Source organism: Lathamus discolor, chromosome 1 (assembly GCF_037157495.1).
Source record: "Lathamus discolor isolate bLatDis1 chromosome 1, bLatDis1.hap1, whole genome shotgun sequence".
Classification (NCBI taxonomy): domain Eukaryota; kingdom Metazoa; phylum Chordata; class Aves; order Psittaciformes; family Psittacidae; genus Lathamus; species Lathamus discolor.
The window spans coordinates 96,216,155-96,238,498 of record NC_088884.1 but is presented as its reverse complement, the minus strand read 5'-3'; positions in this window follow the sequence as shown (position 1 = coordinate 96,238,498).

The following is a 22,344-nucleotide window of genomic DNA, read 5'->3' as shown; positions in this document are numbered from 1 at the left end:
ATTCTGCAAGGAAAATACCACTACGTTCTTATTGTTCAAACACATTTTCCTCAGGTATTTGCTATTCGTATCTGTCAGCCACAACATAGCCGGTCTTTTGTTTGAATCTGTAAATGTACTATATTCAGCTGCAATTAGAATAATCTACCAGAAACCTTCTACCTTCAGGACACCTGCAAGATGAGACAGTTTTGCACTCTGTCTATAGTCTTTTCCTCCTTAAAATAGCATCTTGGATTTGTAAGGGAAAATATTTCTTTGCTGACACAAACACTGTTTCTGATTCAAAGCTCTTCACACAAGCAGCTCTACCACACAGTCACAGAAAGCTCTCCCTGCTCCTGTCTCAGCAGGGAACTATCTTTAGTATCTTTGACACTGATACATGGAAGTCTGACCTATTTGACAAAGATATTAAGTTTGATTCAGTGAAGGCTTAATTAAGAGGGCACGTTGGATCAGTAGGATCATGCTAGCCTGACTTTTTTTTTTAAAGATGGCAAGATTGCAATAAAAAGAATGAGAAATTCCTTAGTGTATATGGTTAGCGAATTTCATATATAGAATCAGCAAATGTATTAAACACAGCACTAAACGTATTTAATTTGGGTCCTCTATTAACAAAACCTGTTCTATCGACTATAATAAAACTGTAACATATGCGCATTCAGTGAGATACTGCAAAGCAACAGTGATTATTTTTAAGGTGACTGCAGCATTCAAATATGAACTTAAGATGTGCTCATTTACACAAATGTATAGGAATCACTATTTGCTTGCAGTAGTCAAAGGAAAATATGCTTTTTTTAATCCCCAAATGAAAATCCTGAGGAAAATTCAAAGGAAAAAAGAGGCTTATAAAAAATGGAAGCAAGGACAGGCGGCCTGGGAAGAGTACAGGGATGTTGTCCGGGAAGCTAGGGACCAGGTTAGGAAGGCTAAGGCCCAGTTAGAATTAAACCTAGCCAGGGATGTTAAGGATAACAGGAAGGGATTCTACAGGTACGTAGCAAACAAAAAAAGAGACTAGGGACAACATAGGCCCCCTGAGAAAGCTTTCAGGAGAACTGGCTACACAGGATTTGGAGAAGGCTGAGGTTCTGAATGACTTCTTTGCCTCAGTCTTCACTGGCAAAGGCTCTGACTGCACCACCCAGTTCTTAGAAGGTAGACGCAGGGACTGTGAGAATGAAGACCTTGGGTGCACTGTAGGAGAGGATCTGGTTTGAGACCATCTTCAAAATCTGAACGCACACAAGTCCGTGGGACCTGATGGAATCCATCTGCGGGTCCTGAAGGAGCTGGAGAATGAAGTTGCTAAGCCACTGGCCATTGTATTTGAAAAATCATGGCAGTCAGGTGAAGTTCCCGACAACTGGAGAAAGGGAAATATAACCCCCATTTTCAAGAAGGGGAAAATGGAAGACCCAGGGAATTACAGACCAGTCAGTCTCACTTCTGTGCCTGGTAACATCTTAGAGCACATTCTCCTGGAAGGCATGCTAAGGCACATGAAAAACAACAAGGTGCTTGGTGACAGCCAGCATGGCTTCACTAAGGGGAAATCCTGCCTGACCAGTCTGGTGGCCTTCTATGATGGGGCTAAAGAATTGATGGACAAGGGTAAAGCAGTTGATGTCATCTACCTGGACTTGTGCAAAGCATTTGACACTGTCCCACATGACATCCTTCTCTCTAAATTGGAGAGATATCAATTTGATGGATGGACCACTCGGTGGATAAAGAACTGGCTGGATGGCCGCACACAAAGAGTTGTGGTCAATGGCTCAATGTCCAGCTGGAGACCAGTAATGAGTCGTGTCCCTCAGGGATTGGTGTTGGGACCGGTCTTGTTCAACATCTTTGTTGGTGACATGGACAGTAGGATTGAGTGCGCCCTCAGCAAGTTTGCCGATGACACCAAGCTGTGTGGTCCGGTTGATATGCTGGAGGGAAGGGATGCCATCCAGAGGGACCTTGACACGCTTGTAAGGTGGGCTGATGCCAACCTTATGAAGTTCAACCACGCCAAGTGCAAGGTCCTACACCTGGGTCGGAGCAATCCCAGGCACAGCTACAGACTGGGCAAAGAAGAGATTCAGAGCGGCCCTGCAGAGAAGGACTTGGGGGTGCTGGTCAATGAGAAAATGAACATGAGGCGGCAGTGTGTGCTTGCAGCCCAGAAAGCCAACCGTATCCTGGGCTGCATCAAAAGCAGCGTGACCCACAGGTCGAAGGAGGTGATCCTGCCCCTCTACTCTGCTCTTGTGAGACCTCACCTGGAGTATTGTGTGCAGTTCTGGTGTCCTCAACATAAAAAGGACATGGAACTGTTGGAACAAGTCCAGAGGAGGGCCATGAGGGTGATCAGGGGACTGGAGCACCTCCCGTATGAAGACAGGCTGAGGAAGTTGGGGCTGTTCAGCCTGGAGAAGAGAAGGCTGCGTGGAGACCTCATAGCAGCCTTCCAGTACCTGGAGGGGGCCTATAGGGATGCTGGGCAGGGACTCTTTGTCAGGGACTGTAGTGACAGGACAAGGGGTAACGGGTTAAAACTTAAACAGGGGAAGTTTAGATTGGATATAAGGAGGAAATTCTTTCCTGTTAGGGTGGTGAGACACTGGAATGGGTTGCCCAGGGAGGTTGTGAGTGCTCCATCCCTGGCGGTGTTCAAGGCCAGGTTGGATGAAGCCTTGTGTGGGATGGCTTAGCGTGAGGTGTCCCTGCCCGTGGCAGGGGGGTTGGAACTAGATGATCTTGAGGTCCTTTCCAACCCTAACTATTCTATGATTCTATGATTCTAAATACCTGTGTAAAAGCAAATCCCTGTTTTTCAAAGATCTTCAAGGCTCTTACAGTGATACTTTTTTATCTAAAACAAAACACAAAATCAAGAATTAGTTTCATAGCAAGCAAGGATACATAAGAGCTTTCCCATTCATGTCACCTGTGACCCACTGCTATTAATCCATCCAAATTGGATCAGCAGACATACTTCCATAATCTAACACATATCAGTCCCAGGAGATTTTATTTGCTATTTAACCTCCTTCTACCCCTTCCCCATTTGTTGTTTCTTTTGGTTTGGGTTGTGTTTTTTTTAAGTCTCATATTATTAGTTACATTAATTCAAGCAATGCCTCACAATTCTTCCCCCTCCAGAACATTAGAGGGTTTTGTTTCCCTGCACAGCACACCTCATCTTTCTGGAGATGTTGTAGAAGGCCTCTACTTGAGGCAGATTTCCACAATCCCATTGATTTCAGCAGAGATCTAACACTTTGTATCAGTGGCATATCTGCCCCAACGTGTATTATCTATTCATCATCATCACTGAAACCATATGCTGAAAGAAAAGATTTATTCCTCTAATCCGTAATGTATGGATAATAAAAAAACACATCCAGTCCTAAGTTGCCTCAAGTGCTAAGTCCTGACCTATCTACCTTGTTGCATTTCAACTCTGTATTTTAATTACTTAATTTTTTTAAGGATGGAAGTGAAGAAAAAAAATCTTTTTTCTTGCAGCTCCTCACAATACAGTACCTACTGCACTTAACATTAACAGGCTGTTTTAACCCTTGTGCTGGATCATTAATCTTCAACAGGATCCAAGAAGTGTCCTTATTACATGAATAATGGAGCTTTACATTATACATAATATCTCACACCCAGGGAATAACTAAGGGTGAGAGACGAGTAGAGGAGAGGGAAGAACAGCAGCATTAGAAAACCACCATAAATGTCTTGACAAATAAGGATAATAAATAAATTCAGAGAGCATTAGGGACTAAAGACTATGTTTTAAAGCCTTTTGCTTTGTCTTTCTTCTATCCTCCCTTTCTTTGCTTACCTTCCTGAAGTCGTAATAGTGATGTGAGAAGAAATTAAACATTCTCACTTAATTAAGCAAAGAGCATTTCAGGTTAATTCATTTTGTAACAGTATGGCCTTTATGGAAACAAAGTAAAACATAGTTTTAATGATCTCCATTTTGTCTGCGTTCATCTGAGAAGAAAAATTACTAAGTAGATGAACTTACTCAAGGTGACAAATATGGTATCTGAATAGGAGAATTTTATAAAGCATCATCCTGCCACAGCTGGCTTTCGCAGGGTCTTTTGGGTATCTGGACCACTTTCATATTTTATATTCTATAATGAGAGTTATGATAAATAAAGACATGCTGCAGTTCCGAATTTGTGTCTCTCCCACTCTCCACTGCCCTTTTAGGGTTATGACTTCGGTATACTAAAATAAAAGCTAGAATAAACACCCGTGCTCACAAAAAAAGAGTTGGATTCAGCTGCTAAACTGAAAGGTAAGAAAAATCAGATTAAACAAAGCAGAACAAGTTCTGAGTATGTTTTAAGACATGAAGCATACAAGTAAAACCACTGGGCTGGAACATTAGTTTATGTTGACACTGACTACAATGAATCCTATTTTAAAATATATGAATCAGAAATAGCTTTATAATAAAGACAGCACAACAAACCCCTTTCAATTTAGCCAATTCACTTTACCATCTATTAAACTAATTAGTCTTATTCTTCTACTATAAAAACTGTACTGAAAGACTTTATATTCTAAAGATTAGATTCTCAAGTGGAAGAGCATATTAACACTCCAAAGACACTCCAGGGCATGTTTTTAGGAGGCCATTAAAGGATGGTTTGGGCAGATGAAGGCAGTTGGCAGTACCTACAGAGTATGTATTAACAGCCCCATAAACCACACCCTGGCCTATCTAGCTGCTCTAGGAATTCGAGAAAAAAACTGTTACCACCAGATGAGATCATGCAAAGCTCTGCATCAGTTTTGTTCTAATTGATCAAATTGATTAAAAAACCACCAAGACACTCCCACACATCAAATCACACATGCCACTTTCACCTACAGCAATGCAACAGAGTTCCTGCTTGTGTTAACAATTCATGGCAATTTGACAGAATAGAAACAGGAGCAGGCTGAATAAGAATTGTTGTTTTTAAATAAAAGGGAATTAAAAAAGAAAAAAAATACTCAAGATAACATGAAGGCATTTAGTTTCTCTCTTTCAGTTTTTGTCCTCATCTTCACGGCAGTTTTCCTCCCCTCACTCTCCGCAAGAGATCTTCCCTTTGTTCAGTCCCCAAGGCTGCTATTAGCTGGCAGGGTGAGGCTTTTTACCACCCCTAACCAAAATATATTCTTGTCAGAGCTGCTAAACCTCAGGCAAAGAAATGTCCATGGGACAGCTGCTCAGGGCATCACTTTCATTCAGCCTAAATCCTGCTTTCCAGGAAGGCTGCCATAAAAGAAAGTAAGCACTGACATGCTCCCCCAGAATATTGCCAAAATAGCTCCCTTACTCTTGGCAAAGTAGCTATCTGTAGAAGCGACTGTTAGACACTTCAAAAAAAAAAAAAAAAAACAACCCCCAAACCAAAAAACATCACTGTTAGTCAGCACCTTTCTGTTTAGGAATAGAATATGTGGATTCCTTTTTCTGGCTACCATTTTACAGATTTTTACCCTTCTACCATTCTTTGCTTGGTCTCTGATGGTTGTGTGAAAGCTATTCAATGATAACCTGTATTCCTAGTAGCTTTATAAGCTACATGTACCAGACATCAGTCTTTTAGGTATTTTTGCCCTCACCCCTCAGTTCAGTATTATATATTTTAATAACTGAGCATAAGATCATAAAACTGTACTTTGCTGTGGTCCAGTCTTGTCACTGTAATACAACTGGATAGTGTGTAATCATCTCTAGCTGCAGATGGAAAAGTATTTTTTGTTGTTGTTATCAAGGTTATTTTAGTGTCTGGTAGCACCAAAGAGTCCAAATGAATAGAAAGGCTAAAAAAATATTTAATCTGAGAGCGGATGCCTCCTGTAATGCAAGTCACCTATAACAATTTCTCAAGACAGCATTTTGAGTGGGGACATAATGTTTGATGATCAACAGGTCTCATATGCCAAAGTCCAGGATGTGGAGATTTAATGTGGATGCACTTGTCAATTGATAAGATGCCCCTTACTGCAACAATAAAAGCTTTCACAACACCTTAGCACTAATTTAAAGAGGTGGTCCTGCAAATATAGTGCTAGCTGAAAATCTTCCTCTGAATCTACTTCTGAAAAGTAAAGTTAGACAACAGGAGGAAGTTTTGGAAGTTTCAGACAGTGTTATTGGTTTGGGAAAATGCCGTATTGCTCATATTATTTCTCTTGGTTTGAGCGTTGGTGAATTCTTATTAAAGAAGTTAAAAGATTGCCAAAACCAGCTTGTCTCCTTTCTGCCCTCTGCTTTCTCACCAGATAAAACACAGGGTCAAAAGTACAAGTGTTGACTGCCCAACAATGGTGTTTCTACACACTGCTTTTGGAAGCAGCCACCTTTATTGAAAAGAGAACATTTCTTTCCCATTTTATGTTTGACTGTAGCTATCGATCGGAGAAGAAGAAACCACAGCATGTCTTTTGCTGGCAGTTTGAGATGAGCAGACGGGAAGTGGAAGGACCCCAGCTCTTTACCCACCCCCTTCCCACTGCTTCTTTCACTACCACCATATCCCTGTCAAACTGCTCTTTTCCAGTGTTACTTCCACTGGTATCAAAGGTGGTAGATGCATAGCTGCCAGGTCTAAGTGAAATAACTACTGTGGGGATGAAAAATGGAAGCAAAGATTCCTAAACACTGGAAATTAATATGCATTCAGCTGCTGTTGCATTTGAGTAAATCATTGTTGTGGTTTCACAGAATTCCAGACTGGTTTGGGTTGGAAGGGACCTTAAAGATCATCTATTTCCAACCCCCTGCCAGGGACAGGAACACCTTCCGCTACACCAGGTTACTCAAAGCCCCTTCCAACCTGGCCTTGAACACTTCCAGGGATGGGGCAGCTATAATTTCACTGGACAATCTGTGCCGCTGTCTCAACACACTTATAGTAATGAATCTTTTCCTAGTGTCTGATCATTCTGAACCACTTCACCTCCCTGCCATTATTACCTGTATTTATTTTTTCCCCAAGTTTTAGAGTTTTTAAGGGACACGATACGTGCTTTGTTTGTTTTACTTGTATGCACAGCTGGATATTGCCTTTAAGACCACCAATGTGTCTGGTGAAGTCCTTCAACCATTAAATACTTAAAAAAATAAAAAATTAAAAAAAAATACAATCTAACTCTCCTAAGGAAGTTGCAGTATTCCAATACTGTTCCTTATTTCAGTGACGATGGGACTGAGAAAGTATATGGGGCAAGAGAGGGGAAGCAAAGTGAGACTACCACAGTAACACTTAGCAGAGATCATCCTAGAAATAACTGTGTTACCAGGCACAGCAACATCTGGAAAACTTCACAAAAGCAAAAACAAAGACAGTGCATCAAACACATTGGAAACTTATTTACAGGTGTTGCACATAATGAGATATCAGAGAAAGAATAGTAACAATAGCAGAGATGTCTCAGCAACGGGTTTGCAGTCCTGACCCCTGTTTCAGTAGAGGAAGGAAATGGAGGACATGACTTTTAGTGGAAAATAGCACACTGCAGGCTGGTGAGGATCTGAGCCACACAGATCTGTCTGCATGCTTTCCTAGCCGTAGCTGATCATCACCAACACGTCAGCCATCTGGCAGTTGGGAAACACCTAATTGTCTACTCAGATACTTAATTCATTTTAAGTATATAAACTTACATTTCAGCATAATTTCTTTCCTTCTGTTATATTCATTAAAGAAATTCAGAAGTTATTTTAAATTCATTGGTCTTGAATTAGGTAAGCACAAAACTGCTCTTTACTTCATTTCCATCAGCAAGTTTCTCTTCAAGGCAGTTGTTCAAAGCATGGTTTTGAGCAAAAGCTAAAAAACTGAAAGAATTTTTAATTACTTAATAATAAGCATGATAAATGTAAGGCAATGTGAAAGTCCAAGCAAGACTCTGTGTAAAGAAACACTAAGCAAGTGCAAAGATTTCACCCAGACAATTTCATGTTTCCTGACTTTAAGTTTGCTCCCTGTTAGAATTCAGAGGAAACAGGAAAACAAAAGCAGGAAAATATGTCAAATAGATGTGCAAAATGCATGACAAATGACCAATGTGGTAAATAAAATATAATATTCTCAATTGCTACAGATTACTCATTGTATGAATATATGAAATGCAAAATAAGAACAGTGAATAAAACAGGAAAAAAAATCCTATTTCAGAATGATAAATGTTTTATAAAATAACCATTAATGAAGCAGGCAGGAGAGAAGAGATGCATGATACAAAGGTTTCTCTCAAAGAGAGGGTAAGTCCGAATCCATTATGGTTCTGAACAGATCATTTTACCAGTGCATCTTGTATCACACAGCAGCCAGCTAGGTGAAATCCCAGAAATCCTGTATATCTTTTTCTATAAAGTTTGCAATATTTTACATTCACCTTAATGTACTTGTGTTAAGAGTTCATTTTGTAGCTGACAAACAACCTGACACTGTTTCCTTGGTGATTTTTGAAATCAAAACATGAGAACAGCTTTATACCACTCAGCACTAACGTACTAAGCTAACAGGGAGATCCTTCACTGTTGCAAATGAGCCATTCAGGGAGCTCTTAATTTGTGGAAGCAGCAGGTACTGAAGCAAACACCTCCCAGAGCCTAAAAATAGCAAAGTACTTTCTCTAACACTGAAGTAGCCCAGGAAAAACCTTAAGCCATAATGTTTTACTAATCTCCTCTTTATATGAAGTCAGCAAGGTAACATGAAGACAAGGCAGGAACTACAAAAAAGATGAGGATTTGAAGGCAGCGGTGATGAAAGTGACTGTAGCTAGGATAATAAACAAAAGAAAAACCATCAATGAAGGGAATGACAAAAGACTGAAGAGAAAGTGGGTAAGGTATTTGGTACGATAATTCAGTCTGCGTCACTCAGATCTCCAGCACACAGTTAAGGGGACAAACTGAAATACACACCAGTTATGTCCTAGCTAGTACCAAATATTAAACCATAGCTGCTTAGGAAATAAAAATACACAAACTGACCATACCTAGTCCTTTTTGACCTACCCTGTCTACAGACAAAATTTTTGTTTCTACCATCAGGGTATATAATGAACACAGGCAGCAGAATGAAAACTGTTCAATACTCCAGGACTGTGATTTTCTCCATGATAAAGGCAAGGTTCATCCTTTGGCAGAGATATAATTCTAGGATGACTGGAGGCCAAATCCATGGGATAATGTCCCTCAATAAATGAGAAAAATCATTTTCCACAGAGACTCCTCTTTGTCCCTCTTTAAAAAATATAAGCAAGGAAACAGAGCAATTCAAAAGTCTAAACCAAAATACTTCTGCTGCACACACTTTCTCTGGGAAAAGTGTAAGACAGCAGTGACAGATGTTAGACACACTTGGAAAGTCCTCGGATAGTGTGGTGATGAATGACTGTAACAACCTCTTTAGGACAGAGCAGACGGTTTATTGTCTGAAGCAGGAGATACCGTTCCCCTTTGATAAGGCTTGTGTTCTGCAGTATCATACCAATGAAGTTACAACAGGGATATTGTTTAAAAAATAATTTAAAATAAGAGCTCAGAGAAAAGATTATTCATCATACCACTGAGGCCTTTATTTTGCATAGTTTATAAAATGTATAATTGTGCTGACATACTTAATTGTCAAGCTACTCTTTTGGCAAGCTAATGTGTGAGTGGGTGCCAAGCAGCAGGGAATACAAAATGGAGTGGAAAAACAGCTGAGATTTGGTAGTGTTCTGCCTCCCATGAAAAGTGTTCTTCCATGAAGGTATGTAACATACTTATGTGCATGCATTGTGACTAAGAATGAGAAGAATTCATCAATCTATTTTTGATATTGTCTCTTATATTTCTGCAGTTGCTATCAGAAAAAATAGGATAGCAGAATTTGTTTTGCTATGTTGCTTCATATTAAGTCAGATTTAGGAAACATGGACCTGAAAACCTTGTTAGAGACAAGGAGTTATGAGTCCAAGATCTTCATTGAAGACTGCCGCTTTATTATTTCTGTTCTATATGATATATGTACATGTTTGTTGGTTTGCTTTGTTTTTTCCTTGAAGATAATGTTAGTGTCAGAGGTGAAATTTCTGCCTTTTTCAGAAGGCCAAAAAATCTGAACAGTCATGAGTTAGGGCAGAGTATTATTCTAAAAGGGGCTGCCTATGCTTCTTCAAACATATTACTGGAAATAAGGTGAGTTTTCTAGACCTGTTCCTTTTTAGGGTTTGTTCATTTATGCTCCACCTCACTAATCTGCCAAACCCCTCTCTGAATCTGTTCTCCCCTTTGGCTCTTTCAATCACCCCTATTAGATCTATACTGGCAAACACAACAAAGCTTCTCCTTCACCCTGAGTCCAACTGGCTCAACCTGACTCCAAGTCAATTCTTGCAGTATGTATGCATATACACATGCACATGAGTGCTTATATATAGGCATAATGTATCAGTGTCCTGGGTTTAGCAGTAGCAGTCATATTTTCTCCTCAGTAGCTGGTGCAGCCTGGGAACAGAGCTGATAACACCAGTGTTTTTAGTTGTTGCTAAGTAATGTTTACCCTGACTAAGGACTTGGTGAGTCTCATGCTCTGCTAGGGACGAGGGGAGGCCAGGAGGAAGCAGAGACAGGACACCTGACCCAAGCTAGCCAAAGAGGTATTTCATATCACAGCATGTCATGCCCAGGGAGGTAACTGGGAGTTACAAGGCACGGGCTTTCTTTTGGGGGGGGTCGATATTGTTCAGTGGTGGTATCATATTCTCTTCTCTTGTTATTTTCTCTTATCATTATTATCATTGGCGGTAGCAGCAGTGATTTGTGTTATACCTTAGTTACTGGGCTGTTCTTATCTCAACCTGTGGGAGTTACATTCTCTCGACTCTCCTCCCCATCCCTCCAGGGAAGGAAAGAAAGAGGGAGAAAAGTGTGTGTGTGTGGGGGGGGAGTGAGTGGACGAGTTGTGTGGCTCAGTTTGAACCACAACAGAGAAAGCAGAGAAGCAGAGAAAGTTTGAAGAAAGTAGGTCTGACTTCCAGTCATGTATGCCAGGACCTCTGGGCTACGTGCATCTCTGGTAGCACAGAAATCAAGACAGACAGAGAGCAAGTGAACCTGTGTAAAGTCTCTACTTTTCCCATTGGAGATAATGGCACTCAACGCAACATTTTCAAATCCAGTTGATTCAGCAAAGGCACGTGCTAAACATGGATTCTAACACAACAAACAGCAAAAAGTTTTCTCCATGTGCTGCACCTGTGAAGTGCATATGTGTATCTGCACACATGTTGTGAGCACAGACAGGGTGTGAGGGCAAGGGAACAGCTGTTCTTTTCTGCCTCTGTCCTCTGCAGGCAGGTTTCTGGTTCCCCTGCACAACCTCCACTGCAGTGGTGCAGCTGTAAAACCCTGTCCCCAGCCAAATACTCTGACAGCCCACGTTTTCTAGTTCTATGCCAAAGATGCCTCAGCCAGGGAAACAGCTGGGGAAAAAGTTTATCTCCTCCCTATTTCCTTCACTTTCTGCATGTCTAATGATTTTCCCTGTCTTCCTGCCCACATCTCTGGTGAAGCATACTGACTAGCAAGCGGAAATATGTATGTTTCCTATCTCTAACTTCTCTGGTTTTATGTTTTCAAAGTTTTTTGGGTTTTTTTTTTTCAGTACTAGAGAGGAACTATACTAGCATTTTGATTGCATTTTTTGCAGCATTCACAAACACATAAGCAAGTATCCACAGAACTCCTTTCTGACAAAAATACAACTTTGTGTACAGAATCGATGCCGTTACCAAATAGTGTTGATTTATTATTGAGAAGGTAAAGAAAGGAAGTTTTTAAATACTGGAGTTTAGTGATGTAGGTCAGCGTTATTTGGACTAGGTAATTTGGGCTAGGCTGGTCTCCTTGTCTTCTCCCAGCACTTGCACTGGAAGTGGTTACTTGCATCTGCACAAAAAAGTCTTAGTTTTGTTAAATCACCTCACCTACTACTTCAGATATGACTGGTAGTCAGTGTTACAAGCGCTTGTGTTTGTAAGGTTCTAGTGCCAGCAGTGCTGTAAAACTGATACCTCTCTGGGTTACTTTGGGCTCTTTCAGGAAGATCAGGTGGAAGGATTTACTAATTCAGTCTTCCTGGTACGTTTGTATTCATGCCAGGCCTGCTTGAGTATAATCCATAAAAAGCTTGAAATGGATATATGTTCATCACTTAACTAATATGCTTAGAATCTATTATTTTGAAATAAAATTATAGCTACATTACCAACAGCTTTATTTTTGAAAGAGCTAACAAATTTCTGAAAATGGAAAAACAACTTTCTTCCAACCCAGCTAACAGCAAAATGAACATTTTCTGTTATAAAATATTTTAGTTCTATTTATAACTCATGTAAAGAAGTGGAGCCAATTGGAGTACAGAACTGATCTGTCCAGAAGGATCTCTTATTTTTAATGATCATATCAAGCATGCTATGAGAAATAAACAATCGCACCAAATGTTCCACTGGCAACCTGTTTGAATACATCTTATCACTGAGTTACTACAGAACAATTTGGTTTGATCTCCTATGACCAAGCTCTTAAAGCATCTCTGTAAACTGACTTGCTCTCCTGGAAAATAATCCCGAGCCCTGAATAAGTACCTCTGAGCTTTGTCTAGTGGAAGGGTTGAGTTAAGCACAGCTTCAATTGCAAGCACAAAAGGAAATCCCCAGAAAAGCTTCTAAGCTGTCAGCTAGGCCCTCCAGGCAGAGGAAAGGTCTATGTACCCACTCCAGCACCTGGATAAGCACTCTTGCTACTGGAGTATTATACAGAAGGAAAACCACTACTCAAAATCTAGCTCCGTGTTAACAGAAAGCAAAAGCTGCCACCACATATTGGGATCAGGTTTGATCTTGTTGGCATGCCACGGGTGTGCTCCGAGAGCCCTTTCCAGACCCGGTGATCCTTAAGAGGCTTAGACGGAAACACATCTTTTCTGGGGGGATTATAACTCAGGCGGACATGATGTCCAGAGAGACTTTGAAAGGGACAGGGCTGTTCCAGCAGTTTAGGAGCATGCAGGCTCAGGTAGCAGATGAGCAACAGGTTTCAGGATTATGCTGTCTTAACTGCTTCTTACTCAAGTCCTTTGTTTTTCCACAGTCATTTTTAAAGACTTAACACTATGTACAAGTTTAAAACACACATATACTTCTAACACAATAGCAACAAAATTGTTTTCATCAACAATAAAAAATAATTTCTATGGTGCAAGTTCGGCAGCTGACTGCAAGCTGTTTTAATACTACTGTGCTTGTTAGAGAAAAAAATAAAGTATTATTTTTTCACACTAGCAGGATGAAATCACACAACAGCAGGATAAAAATAAAACTTGTAACAGAATACCTTTTCACCCCCCAAATCCTTACCAGCACAGATAAAATAATAGATTTTTTCTATTATAATTAACATACTTATTAATAACAGTAATATACCTACACTCCAAACAGTACCATTTTGTATTTGGGGATTTTTTTTTTTTTTTTTTTAAACCAATAATCCTCGGTCTGTTGTTGTACAAAGAGATATTTTTTTCATAGATTTACTTTGAAAACTATAATTGATCATATCACCAAAAATTAATTGGCATCATACAAAATTGTATTCTAGTAGTCCATGACTGTTTTAAACCAAGTTCAGAGTTGCCCCTCACAATGGAAATCATGTAAATCTGCTTTAGTCACAGGAGAAAAAAAATACTCCATGCTAGAGAAACTGTATTGGAGGGCTTTAACCACCTAACCACTGGCATCCTCCAGCTCAGCTGACCTATGAACATCCCTCCTTATTTGTACTGTGAAAAATCCAGCCAGCTCTCTAGGAATAAACCTTTCATTGGCAGCTAATTCATGTTGATAACTGCAGCTCTTTCATAACCAAGAACCTGGGCATTACAAGGTGTTCAAGCAAGAGTAATTCCTGAGCTTTATAACTTGAATCAGAATTAGAGGAGAGCAAAATGAGATAAATGGGAAGGATTTAAAGAATGAGATTCGTTGATCTCTAAGAAAAGCTTTCATGTTTCACCAAGATCACCAAGAAAAAATGTCTCCTCTGAAGAAATGCTGTAAAGTACAACTCCTAAAAGGCGAGGATGAAAAATGACAATGGCAAGTCATGTGAATACGGGGGGGAGGGGGGGGGGGGGCTGGTGGGGGGACGACAGGGATGACGGAGACACGGGGTACACACGAAAATTCAAGTTTAATCTTCGATCAGTCACTCCCTTACCATATAAATACTCCATAACTAATTGGAAATATTTTTTATAAATTAATACCTTTATTTGGCTTTAAACTTTGGTTAAAAATGATTTGAAGCAGGGACTGACATAAATGGGTTTCCATTCAGTGACATGAAGATGTGAAAATAAAAAACAACCTCAGCTCTTTCCCTGGTCTGCACCATTCACTGTAGTGCAACACCTTAGCAACTGTAGCACACTGCCCCAAAGTCACCTGAAGGTAAGGGGATGCTTCTGTGAAATTAAAGACAACCCCTCTGTTCCCATGAACAGTAAGTAACAGCCAGGAAAACTCTGTAGCAGGTACAGGGGGAGAGGGTCACGCCCCTGCATGTCAGGAGTGCTGACAGAAGTAATACTTGTATTGTTAGGGGTTTTATTTTTTCTCCTTTAACCAACCAAATCTTCATTCTTTAGAACTTTATTTTTCAAAATGCCAGATCCCTGCCACCCCTGAGTAGGGAACAGTTGTTCATCATTTTACAGTACTTTCATCTCAAAGTAAGAGCTCTATTCAGTGCTGAATCATACTGAATGCGACACCTTTGAAAGCTGTTTGACTTAGCACGATTCCTGATGAATCATATCCTTTCATGGTGAGCTGAAAGCCACGCTTTTGGACTGAGTTTTTAGCCATTCGCATGCTCTCAGATACTAAATTGCACAATTTCGCTGCTTACAAATGGAACAGCAACAGCAAAGCAGGCACCACATCACACAGTCATCTGTCACTCCAGGCACTACACTAACTCTTTTGGTATTAAGTTACGAGCGTGATGGGACTCTGCAAATAGAGTCAGACAAGTGTGAGTGGGAAGGGGAGGTCCGGCCCATCTGCAGCAACAGTTTCTCTTCATTTCCTCTTTTGTCAGCAAATTTTATAATGCATAATCTTGCAGCAGCCAGAGAAATGTTACCGAAGAAGGCCATATCACCAATCAGTTTGCCCTACACTGGTATTTTCAACTTACTTATTTGGCTATTGAAAATTTCTAAGCTCATCACATTTCAGAAGCTAAAAACTGGGACTTGCAACAGGTAGTGAAAATGGATCACAGGCTTTCAAAAGGATGAAAGGGATTCTCCTGAGAATAACTGGATAGTCCTTGGGGGTAAAAAACACAAACAAACAAAAACCCAACAAAATGAAACAAACAACAACCACCACAAAAAGAAAAAAAAAAAAAAAGAGACCCTCAAACGTACACATTTGAGATTTGAAAAACTTAGATGAAATCAAATCTCTTTCCATTCAAATAGTTTTTAGTCTTTGCCTCTCCCTCTGCATTTAATATATTTAACATATGCTAAATATTTATCACAATCAAGAAAAAATAAACTTTTTGCATCTTTCAGCTGTCCTTTGTAACTCAATACTTAGATTAAAAAAAAAAAAAAAAAGAGAAAAAAAAAATCTCAGAATCTCAGGGGAAAGATGTACAGCTTTCAAAAAACAAAAAATCTTTGCTTGATTTGCATGATGAGCACTTTATCATATATATGTATGTTTATATACACACACAAAATATATTTTTACAAGTTAGAATACGAGATACTGTTTGAAAACACCCTGAAGGAAAAAAAATATTTTTTCTCTATGAAAATAAGCCATATGTAAAAATCAAGTTTCCTGTATGCAAAAGTAAAAAATAAGGCTGTTGCCCCACCAGAATCAGACAATATATAGATGAAAAAAATCTTACTCTGGAAAATTTTTTTTTTTTTTTAAACAGTCTTTTATATTCCAATGGTTCCATAATGTTAAAATGCAAAAGAAATTCACATAAGAGGGATGAGAGCTACTGACTTAGTCCTGTAAGCACTGCAGCTAGATAGCCATAATTGTATTTGTTCTTTCATTCTTTCCATCTCTCCACATTAATCTTCCATTCCTTCCTGTTCAGTAGTAGAGGAAGAGAGGAAAATCGTTCTTTACCCCACTGCCTGATAGCTACTGGTACTTCCCAGGAAATGAACATTTAAGCCCTCTCAGTTTGAAGCCAGGTGTCCCCTTCTGATCAATCTTTTAACTCCTGTGCTGTTCCAAGTAGGTTAGATCCCTACCACCACCCTGCAACACAACAGTGTAAGAAACTGAGTTATTCTGTGTTGGCCACATCTTGAACACAGTCAACAGCTTGGATCCCTGGGGGAGATCCAGGTGCTATCCTGACCATTTCTAAATTCCACCCAGAAGTACATAAATGCATATGCAAAACTGTCAAGACCTCTCTTGGAAGTACGAATTTAAGCATATAGAGTTATCCCGCTTATTTTCTGAAGGAGGTTTTGGCGGCATTCATGGTTGATTGGTTGGAAAGTTTTGGGGAGGCACTTTTATGGCGGAGAGGTTGAGTGGTTTTGTGTATTATCGATCTTCATCATTCCTATTGTTTTCTCATCTGGAAACCTACCTGTAGTTGCTAAGTTACTCAGATGATTCCAGCTCATCTGGGAGCACTTCTGGGAGCTGAAGTCTCCGTTCTTTTTTCTGGACTTCATTCGCTTTGCTGTACTACATTAACACCCAGCAGCCCAGACCCACAAGCAAATGAACCCTATTCCAGGTTGCCTATTTGCATTACCTACGTGTTTCCCACAGAGAAAGCAGGCCACAGCAATGCTGGCAGCAAAGGTAATACAAGCAAACATTCCTGTTACACAGAGCTCTGAGTTAAGGGGTTTAGTTTTATCATTAAGACTACCATAACTTCCAAGCCTAACAGCACTGAGCATGCATCTACCGCAATGCAGTGGGCAGATGACACACCCCTATCTGAATTATTTTTGCAGTGGTTGAAACATGCAATAATCTGAAGTCAAAAACTGAACTATGGCCCTTGATTAAAACCTCAGAGCTTTAATCCATCTCCCAGATCCATATATCTTGGTAACAGCGAAGTAGTATCTCTCCACCCCACCCTTATTTCTCCCAGGCATGCCCATGATACTTGGGAAAGGGAGATTTGCTTTCCATAATCCAATGCATCTGTGCTGGTCTCCCTTAAATTTACCAATTTTTGTATACTGCAAAGTTCTATACTGCTAAACCCATATATTAATTATATTCACAGCACATCAGAAAACTTGGTGAAAGTCATACCTACATTCAGCATGGCACATAAAAAAAACAAAAAATGTTGAAGAGGATCCAGCTTCACAAACATTTAATGAAGGTTTTCTGACAGGTTGGTGGAGGACTTCCAAAACAGCTCTCACACCGAGTGCTTTCAACTCATGCTCAAGTCAGGAGGACTTAGAGGCCCCTCGTAATAATGCCAAAACCAACACACACCAGAAAGCATGTAATCATTTTGTTAGCAGGGATAATTACCATAAGGAACCACAGTTCAGTGTTTTCCAGCATACCTTTTTGATATAAACTCTGCTGTCAACTTTTCTCCTCACTGAACATCGCTGTTAAACAGATGGCATTTGCTATAGTATTAACAAAAATCGGAACCTAAATATCATTTCAGCAAGGCCATGGATATTTGATAACAAGTCACCTACTAAAATATTAAATTTGATAAATTTTCTATGATTCAAAAAAAAAAAAATCAGACTGATTTTATCCTTCAATGCTTTATAATCATCTAACATCCTCAAAAACCTGGTGATGCACTGAACACTCCAAATAAACTGCAAATGCTTAAGTAACTCATGCCTGAGTTCACTTAGTTACCCTCCTTTGCAAGAGCCCATAAGAAAGCAGAGCTATTTGGAAATGTGTTTGTATGTGAAAATCTGACATTGCTGACATTTTGGGTACCCCAACCAGAACAATGAAGCCCAGAAGAGACAGGAACAAAAGTTGATTAAGATTTTTTTTTTTTTTTAACTTACTAAAAAGTTACATGGGAGGAAAATAAAACCCCGAAAACCAGAAGCATTTGCTTTCTTTTCCAAATACGTCTCATAAGCAAGCTGTAACATATGCTAGGTACCTAAAGAGCTGAAAATCAAAATGCTTTTCACTTCTTTTTCTAAACATGCTGGTCACTGTTTAGGTCTTCATTTCCATTTGTGCTAGCCTGAGTGCCAATACAGAAAGTAATACCATATGTCAAAATAAAGCTTGGAGAAAAGAGGCAGGGGGGATCCATCATTAAGTTCAGTTGTGCAGATTTTTCTTACACCTACTTGGGTAATTATGAACGTATCTTGACTGGCCAGCACACAGAAGAAACAACACATCTCAGGCAAGTTCCTGAAGCCAGAAGTAATTTTTAATTGACTCTGTTGGTGCCAGAATTTGCCAGTATTTCAAACAGAGTACCCAAAAAGAAGTGAAATACAGAGGGGTGCTTACCTTCTCAGAATAAAATGCAAGCTGAATTGTTTCTTCTTCCCAAGCTGCAGACTACAAGAGACAGCAATATTTGCAAAATTATTCCAAATTTAAAATCAGGTAGTTTTCAGTATCTCATTTGGATAGCTCATTTGTTAAAGTCAATACACTTTTAACTGCTAAATATTTTGGGTTTTCTCACTGGGGTTTTTGTTTATAAGCAAAAAAAATGTCACTCATTGACCCTGATGCTCACATCCATGTACTCCCCAGCACTAGAAGGCATGTCCCTACCTGCTCTGGCTGGAAACCAGGTGCTCAGATGCTCATACCTAATCAGCCTAACAAGGTCTATCCCTTGGATACTGAGGAGCACAAGGGTGCTTGCACCAAGCCCTGCCTACTGCAAATGCTTGCAGGTCTGGGAGACTCTCTCTGTGCCCTGTTGGAGTCTACTGGGATGACTTTCCTTCCTGATAGCCATCAGGATTTCATTGCTGCCTTCTTCCTGCATATCCTGAAAAGAAGCACAAAGCAAGCAGTGCTCAGGACTTACAGACCAGCTGACATGGGTTCCAATAGCTCCTGCCACTCTGCCAGCCTTTCTCCACAATCTGCTCCCCCTGTGGCCTTCACACTTGTCCATACTCATCACCCCTGAGCTAGTACTTCTTGCAAGAGAAGCTCTTGGAATAAACTAATGTAAACAGAAGGATAGATATTGACACCCATTTTACCCATTCTTGTTATCCAACTAATGCTTGCTATCATCTGGAAACAGCCAAGTTCGTTTATAAATAGCCTTGATTTAATTGGTACATCTGTTTCCATTTTACTTGCAAGCTCAAATGTACACTTTAAAAAGTGTATTTAAATATCACACTCCAACTCTTCCTTCTGGAAGCACACAAATCCCCCATTAGTCCTTTTGTTTGTGTACAGTTCCAAATATTGCTGCTTTTTCCCACATACTTTCATATATACGTACACCTAAAGGACAGGCAGTGCCTTCAGTTTAATAGTCTTCTGATCTTTATGTTTAGAATACCTACCAATAAGCTTTTCTTCCAGAGGTAGTTTACAACAGATGAAAAAGCAGTATCATTTCATTAAAAAAAAGTTATCTTATTGAAATTCAGAACCTGCTGTATAGCCAATAGGACAGATATCTCTGCTACCAAGTGCTCCCAAGTCCCAGCATGTGTGCTGGTCATTTCTCAGCTCCTTGTCAGAAGGCATCCTGGACATGAACCAGCTCTCCTTTTCTGGAAGTGCAACTGCATGTGCATAACAAAAAGGAACCACAAAATACATAAGTAAGGTCCTTTCTCAAAATGATAAATGTATGATGACATCAACTGTTCTGTGACATGCATCTACCCTGAAGTCTTGAGGCCTTGGACTCTCCAAGGCAATGTTCATCATGCTGTAATGCTGGACAACTGCTGTACTGAGGATGCAACCAATCCAGCAAAACATGACAAAGAGAAGATGGACAGTTCAACTCACTTGAGCTTCTACATAGATGACCAAATAATTATTATGCTTGTTCCTGTATTTCTGTATTAAGTATCTTTCACTATAGCAAAATGTAAGCCTTGGGAAAAATATTCCTATTTCATATAATAATCTTATCAGCATCTCTAAATTCCAGTGATACCTAAGAAAAATCAACAATCACAGGAATGATATGTTGCCAAAAGTATAGTTTATGTATTTTAAAATGGTTTTTGCTGTCCCTTAACATTACCCTAGTTGCCCTGTACTTATCAAAACCACCTGAATTCAGTTTTAATGGCTATTCAGTCCTTCTCAGGCGCAGTAAGCAGCGTTCAAGACATCTGTATTTCTACAAGTGTTCAACTATGTTATGTCTACCTGCAAGAACAAGGTGTCAGAAAATAATGTGTTTCCTCCATTTAACTCTTAATGCACCATCATCACAGAAGTTCTCAGATTTTACTTCCCTTGAACAAGAAGTATATACCTTTACATGCTTTTTATTTTTATCTGCTCAACACTTAGGCATTGATGGTAAATAACTGCATCATGCACCTTCTCCTGCTTCTCCTTATATTTACAGCATCAATAGGAGACTAGAAAGACCAGTAGCATCCACATAGAATCATAGAATAGTTAGGGCTGGAAAGGACATTAAGATCATCAAGTTTCAACCCCCTTGCCACGGGCAGGGACACCTCATAGTAAATAGTGTCTCTGCCCAACCTAGCCTTGAACACCTCCAGGGATGGAGCATTCACAGCTTCCTGGGGCAGCCCATTCCACTGCCTCACCACCCTTACAGTAAAGAACTGTACACAATACTCTAAGTGAGGTCTCACGAGAGCAGAGTAGGGGGGCAGGATCACCTTCTTTGACCTACTGGTCACGCTCCTTTTGATGCAGCCCAGAATACGGTTGGCTTTCTGGGCTGCAAGTGCACACTGCTGGCTCATGTTAAGTTTCTCATTGACCAGCACCCCCAAGTCGTTCTCTGCAGGGCCGCTCTGAATCTCTTCTCTGCCAGCCTGTACTGTGTGTGGGATTGCTCAGACCTAGGCGTAGGACCTTGCACTTGTCATGGTTAAACTTAATAAGTTGGCATCAGCCCACCTCACAAGTGTGTCAAGGTCCCTCTGGTCCCTCTGGATGGCATTCCTTCCCTCAAGCGTATCAACCGAACCACACAGCTTGGTGTCATCGGCAAACTTGCTGAGGGCACACTCAATCCCACTGTCCATGTCACCAACAAAGATGTTGAACAAAATTGGTACCAACACTAATCCCTGAGGGACATCACTCGTTACTGGTCTCCAGCTGGACATTGAGCCATTGACCACAACTCTTTGTGTGCCGCCATCCAGCCAGTTCTTTATCCACTATCAAATTGATGTCTCTCCAATATAGAGACAAGGATGTTGTGTGGGACAGTATCAAACGCTTTGCATAAGTCCAGGTAGATGACATCAGCTGCTCTACCCTTGTCCATCAGTTCCATAGCCCCATCATAGAAGGCCACCAAATTGGTCAGGCAGGATTTCCCCTTAGTGAAGCCATGCTGGTTGTCACCAAGGACCTTGTTGTTTTCCATGTGCCTTAGCAGACTTTCCAGCAGAATCTGCTTCAAAATCTTGCCAGGCACAGAGGTGAGACCGATTGGTCTGTAGTTCCCTGGGTCACCCATTTTCCCCTTCTTGAAAATGGGGGTTATATTTCCCTTTTTCCAGTCATCGGGAACTTCACCTGACTGCCATGATTTTTCAAATATGATGGACAGTGGCTTAGCAACTTCATTTGCCAGCTCCTTCAGGACCTGCAGATGGATTTCATCAGGTCCCATGGACTTGAGATGAGAAAATGAACATGAGCTGGCAGTGTGCACTCGCAGCCCAGAAAGCCAACCGTATCCTGGGCTGCATCAATGACCAGCAGGTCAAAGTAGGCAATCCTGCCTCTCTGCTCTGCTCTCGTGAGACCTCACTTGGAGTATTGTGTACAGTTCTGGTGTCCTCAACATAAAAAGGACATGGAACTGTTGGAACAAGTCCAGAGGAGGGCCATGAGGATGATCAGGGGACTGAAGCACCTCCCATATGAAGATAGTCTGAGAAATTTGGGGCTGTTCAGCTTGGAGAAGGGAAGGCTGTGTGGAGACCTCATAGCAGCCTTCCAGTATCTGAAGGGGGCCTATAAGAATGCTGGGGAGGGACTCTTCATTAAGGACTGCAGTGATAGCAG